Genomic DNA, 6,357 nt, shown 5'->3' with positions numbered 1-6,357 from the left:
AGAGCATCATGCAGGACTCCAGCTACTGGGGTCCATGCATCCTCCTCCCAGAACATGGGGACACAGGAGGAAGGGCAGGGGGGAAATAACCCCCTTTTTTATCTCATTGCACACCCAGGTGATGCCACGCTTGCAGCTCTCCCATTAAAGCAGCCAAAAACGCCTTCCAAAGGTATTGATGTGAGGGTGCTGAGGCGCTGGCACAGGGTGCCCAGAGAAGCTGTGGCTGCCCCATCCCTGGCAGTGCTCAAAGGGCTCGGCACAACCTGCTCTAGTGGAAGGTGTCAATGAGCTTTAAGGTCCTTTCCAACCCAAATCATTCCATGATTTCTAACCCATGGGATCATTCACATCCCCCTACCACAGCCAGGGATCACCCCATCCATGCAGGACCCCCGGTCTCAGCATCACCCACAGACACAGGATGGGCTCTGTGTGACTTCCTGCCCAGCGTCCGGAGCAACCCAAAGCACATCAGGGCTGAGAGGCAGCAGAGGCTCTTCACCACCAAAAATAGACCGGAACGGTTAAAAAGAAGAAAAACCACCTAAAAAGAGAACAAAATCTGCTTGACCATCAAAGGCATCGCCCTCTTCCCGAGGAGGGAGCCAAGAGAGGACAACTTTGGGGTTGCATTTTCTCTTTCATGCAGCGGATGGGGTTGGTTTCCTTTGCATTAGATGAAGCATCCCCATCAACCCATGGCAACCGCCTGGAGCATCCCCATTGCTGGTGCCTGCCCCGGTCATGGGCTCGGTGGGGCTGGAAAGCAATGCAGGGCTCAAGCAGGTCAGAACAAACACCTTCATCTTTCTTTTGAGGCTGTTTCCTATCTGTACAGAAAGAGGCAGAACCCGTGGGTTGAAGCCTGCACGCTCACCCCATTGCTCACCCCATGGCTCATCCCAGCCATTCACTGCGTTCACTCCCAGCCAAGCATCCCCAACCGCCCCCTGCAAGGCACGATCCTGCCCCATCGCTGCACAGAAGCTTGGTTTCTGTGTGTATAAACTGCATTACAAGGCAGGGTTTGCACTGAGGATGCTGCTCTGCTCACAGGGGGGGTTCTGCACCAAGCACATTGAAACCAGCAGTGGACAATGGGATGCTCCGAAGCTGCTGCAGGGGGGGTGCTTGGGCAGGATGCTCACAGCATCCTAACCGATTGCACCCATAGCACCCGATGCTGATGGCTTCACATGGGAACGGCTTCACCAGCGCCTGGAGCTAAACTCAACCTGAAAGCAGCCCTTGGCCGGGCCCTTGTGAACACCGGGGGCACTGGAACGGCTCCATCCGACCCCAGCAAACACCATGGGATGGTTCCAGCACCTGCAGCAGGGAGGAAAGGGCTGGGGGAGAGCTTGAGGAAGTGATGGAAAGCAGAGGAGGAACCTGGGGTCTGCTGCAGGGGCCATGGATCAAGCTTACAGCAGCTTTTGGGGTTTGAAGGGGGGCGCTTGGGAAGCTGCTCCCTGTTTTGGGATGTTTCTCTCTGTTTTGGGGTGTTTCTCCCTGTTTTGGGCCATTTCTCCCTGTCTGGGGATGCTTCTCTCTGTTTTGGGCCATTTCTCCCTGTTTGCAGGTGTTTCTCCCTGTTTTGGGGCATTTCTCCCTGTTTTGGGAAGTTTCTCCCTGTTTGGGGATGCTTCTCTCTGTTTTGGGCCATTTCTCTCTGTTTTGGGAAGTTTCTCCCTGTTTGGGGCCATTTCTCCCTGTTTTGGGCCATTTCTCCCTGTTTTGGGCCATTTCTCCCTGTTTTGGGAAGTTTCTCCCTGTTTTGGGATGCTTCTCTCTGTTTTGGGCCATTTCTTCTTGTTTTGGAAAGTTTCTCCCTGTTTTGGGATGCTTCTCTATTTTGGGACATTTCTCCCTGTTTTAGGAAGTTTCTCCCTGTTTTGGGATGCTTCTCTCTGTTTTGGGCCATTTCTCCCTGTTTTGGGAAGTTTCTCCCTGTTTTGGGATGCTTCTCTCTGTTTTGGGCCATTTCTCCCTGTTTGCAGATGTTTCTCCCTGTTTTGGGCCATTTCTCCCTGGTTTGGAAAGTTTCTCCCTGTTTTGGGATGCTTCTCTATTTTGGGCCATTTCTCCCTGTTTTGGGCCATTTCTCCCTGTTTGGGGATGCTTATTCTTGTTCCAGGAGCCCTTCACAAGCCCCATGGGTACGGATGTGTCAGCCATGCTCAGGACCATGCAGCCTCCCTGCTCTTCCCGCTGCCCTTGTGCAGGCAGAGACAGTGCCAAGCATCAGCCACAGCACCACAGCACCAGAGCACCAGAGGAGCACCAGAGCAGATCCACCCGGCCCCGGGCTGGTTGTGCTGGGCCGGGCACACAGGGGTTCTCTTGGCTCAGGGTTCAGCACCCACACACACACATTCAGTGGCTTCCAGCAGCCATTCCCTGCTCCTCTCATCCCTTTGCATCGGGATGCTCTGAAGCATTCCTGCTTCATCGGGATGCTCTGATACTCGGTGCCGCATCCCTGCCGAGCAGCACCAGCGGCTGCAGGAGCGCTTCAGGGGCTGCTTCACTTCCCAGAGCCCAGGAATCCCATCAGGAAGTGGGCACTGTTTCATCTGCCTTCCTCGCTGCTGCTTCAATGGGGAGCAATGGGGTACAAGGCAGCAGATGCTCACACACCACGGCTAGGCAGGCAGTCACATCCATTGATATGACCACTGGTTTTGATCCATAGCACCCCAAGCTGTGCTGGGGAAGGGCATCTTTAGCATGGGTGCAGGCTGCACACGTGGGGTGCAGCAGGTTGGCTCATGCCAAGGGTACAGGTCCCTGCTGCGCATCCCACTGCTGTTCAGCTCTGATGGGAAAAGCATGGGTGTTAAATGCGTGGAGCAGAGGGAAAACTGATGGGTTTGGTGCAGGGACAGCTCGGTCCATGGGCAGCCTGGGCTGGAAACTCCTTCATCAGGGAGCAAAACCAAGGCCCTGCGATGAGGGCCTGCAGGGCAGGGATGGGGATGGGGATGGGGATGAGGATGGGGATGGGGATGGGGATGGGGATGGGGATGGGGATGGGGATGGGGATGGGGATGAGGATGGGGATGGGGATGGGGATGGGGATGGGGATGGGGATGGGGATGGGGATGGGGATGAGGATGGGGATGGGGATGGGGATGGGGATGGGGATGAGGATGGGGATGGGGATGGGGATGGGGATGGGGATGGGGATGAGGATGGGGATGGGGATGGGGATGGGGATGGGGATGGGGATGGGGATGGGGATGGGGATGGGATGGGGATGGGGATGGGCTGGCAGCTTCCCTGAGCGATTCCATACCCAGGGACAGCAGTCGAGCCCCATCTGGGGCACAGGATGGAGATGTCCCCGTGCGCCAGCAGGACCCTGAGCCTGCTGCCCCAGTGCTGAGGTGGGTGCAGGATGTGACTCAGTGGGTCCATGGTCGGTGCTGACCACCCGTACTCACTGCAGCCTTGATGGTGCAGAGGGACGAGCTCCCATTGCTGCTGCTTGACCCAGGGATAACAGCATTAACAAGAGCTGGATGCGGCTCCACAGCCCCTCTGCCATCAGGAAGGGTCACTTGGAAAGGGACATTGAGGAAGGCAGCAAAGCAACCCCAGGTCCTCAAGCCCTTGGGCTACCCCCATCCACAGACACCACTGCAGCCCCATTTCAGCTGCAGAAGCAGCACTGGGGGTGTTTTCCACCCTCTAAATAGCAGGGATCAGCACAGAGCAGAGTGAGGCCCTTTGGTAGCATCCTTAGTTTCACAGCAGGCAGTTTTCCACCTTTTCCTTTGCTCTCCTCTGCCCTACAGCCAAAGCAGCTCTTTGGCCATGGTAAGGAGAAAGGAAAGGTCCAAATGCATCCATCCCCTCCAGACCTGCTCTCTCCATGCCATGGGAGCTGCTCTCCACTCTGTTTGGCCTCCTCGGAGGGTGCGCTGGCTGAGCTGGAGATGCTTTAGGGTGGCAATGGAGCAGACACACACTGCAGGGCAGGATGCAGCTTTGCCTCACTCTCCAGTTCCATTCAGAGAATGGAAACCCCCCGGGTTTGATGGGTAGGGTGGAAATGAGGGATGAGACCTCCCCATCCCCTAAGGAGCAGGGAGAGGGCACCCAGAGCAGCTCCTGCCCAGGCTGGACCAAGCACTGGAGGATGCTCTGCACCTCCCGCATCCAGCGCATCCCTCCTCACCCCCCCCACAGCCCCCCCAGCGCTTCCTCCCTTGCAATGGAATGGAAAGAGCCCTCGGGGCGCAGCGCAGGGCCGGGGCTCGGTGGCTTTGGGGGTTTTGCTGCTTCCCCCCCTCCCCTCTGCCCGTCCACTGTGTAATGGAAAGTTCACCCCAGCTGCACAAACAGGAAGCCCGCAGAGCGCGGCAGCGCTGCAGCCGTGGGGCAGGGCTATAACAGGCACCGGGGGGGGTGGCAGGGTGCAGGAGATGGGGATGAGGGGACGAGGAGCTGGGATCTACCTCCCCGCATGGACCAAGCGCTCGCAGGTAAGGCAGGGGCTGCCCCGCAGCATCCTTCTCTCCCCGGTGTGGTCCCCAATGGTTCTACAGCATCCTCACCGCGTCCCTGCTTGGCTCCTCGCTCCTCAATCCCCAGCTAAAAAGCTCTTGGAAGCCGCTCTCTTCCCACCGGGTGGGTTGGGCAGCGCCGGCAGCAGGGAGCCGGATCTGCACCAGCCGTTGGCAAACTGCTCCTAAACCCCCATGGGAAGGTTCCCTTCCCATCAGATCCATGCGCACAGATCCTGCCCTCGGGGTTGCTCTGATTTATGGTGCCGGCTCCAAGGGAAGCTGCAAAGATCCCTTAGTGCGGGTACCAGCGGCTGCCCCATCCCTGGCTCTGGGCAACCCGATCCGGTTGAAGATGTCCCTGTTCACTGCATGGGCTTGGACTGGATGAGCTTTGAGGGTCCCTTTCCAACCCAAACCATCCCATGGGTCTAACAGGGGGGGTCAGGAGGAACCTGCTGCTGCCCCATTGATCTGCTCCATCTTTACTAAACCCTAGCGTTGGAAACTCGCTCTGTTTGGCTTTTCCTCTTCCTTTTGTCTCTTCAAGCCCATACAAAGCTCAAACACCCCCAAAACCCCAAGTTCCCAGCTATTAGAGAAGCTAAAGCTGCTCTGCATCCCCTTAGCGCCCGCCTGGTTCCTCTCTCCTTTGCTCCCGAGCGAACCCATTGCCACAGCCTCGGGATGCCTGCAGGTGCATCCCGCCCGCTCCATGCGGGAATGCGTCAGGATCCAAACAGAGCAAAGAAACCCGGGCAAGGGCTGAAAACGGATCACGGGTCCCTGCGTGCCGCCGGTGACAGCTTGCACGGAGCCCGTCAACACGGGGCTCCGAGCATCCTCCGAGCGCACTCGTTTCAATGGAGGAGCTTTCAGCCTTCATTCTTCCAGGAGAATCAGGCTCCCAGGAACCTCAGCCCCAGATCCCCTTCCCCATGGAGCCGCTTTCAGCATCCCATAGAGGGAAGCAGCCAAACTGGGGACCCCCTCCCCCCCGTACCTGCAGACACAGGCAGATTCCTGTGTTCCTCATCCCCACATCCAAGGAGCCCCCTCAGGCTCTGCTGCTCGCAATGAGGGGAGCAATGGTCCAAGGAATGGCAGCAAGGGGAGAGCATCCTGAGGATGCAGCCCTAGGACCGGGAGGTGCTGGGGGGGTCCTGGGGCGCAGGCAGGCTCCCCATCAGTGATGCTTCCAGCGCTCCATAAGGGTGAGTGCAGAGCGACCCCACAGCCTGGTCCCCTGCAGCCCCACGCATGGCTCTGCTCCCAGCCTCACCCCCATGTCCCAGTTTAGCAGCGGCACTGGGATTTCAGCCCCTCCAGTCTCTGCCCCACGCAGCCGGGTGCAGGGCTCTGTGCCACTGAACCCGCCTGCTCCATGTGCTCCTCTCCCATCGCACGTGAAGTGCAGACGATGCCTTCCCATTCCCATATAGCTCCCATCCCATAGGCTGAAGCATTCCCGGCCATCCTTGCTTTTAATAAGGAGATGAATGCAAACCGGATGGAAGCAGGGCCAGGGTTCTGAATGCCCCATGCTCCTGTGCTCGCCTTCCTTTCTGCTCCCATTAAAGCGAAGGCAAAGTTTTCCTCCAGGACTGGGTGGCTGCGGATGCTTGGATCCATTGGAAAACCGGTACCTGGTAACAGAGAGCAGAGCATCCCGCACCCCATGGGCTGCTGAACCCATGGGCACGGCCATTGAGCTGCCATGTGGCTGCACGGCCCCAGCATGGGGGAGACACATCCCTTATCCTGCCCCCCCCCCAGCACCCTCTTTGTGATGCTGAGCCCAGGAACAGCACCAGGAGATGCTGTGGGTGCTGGGGATGACAAT

This window comes from Neopsephotus bourkii, unplaced genomic scaffold (assembly GCF_033783945.1).
Source record: "Neopsephotus bourkii isolate Nb327-2 ecotype Australia unplaced genomic scaffold, CSIRO-AGI_Nbou_v1 NB_1060, whole genome shotgun sequence".
Lineage (NCBI taxonomy): Eukaryota > Metazoa > Chordata > Aves > Psittaciformes > Psittacidae > Neopsephotus > Neopsephotus bourkii.
This window is presented reverse-complemented; position numbering follows the sequence as displayed.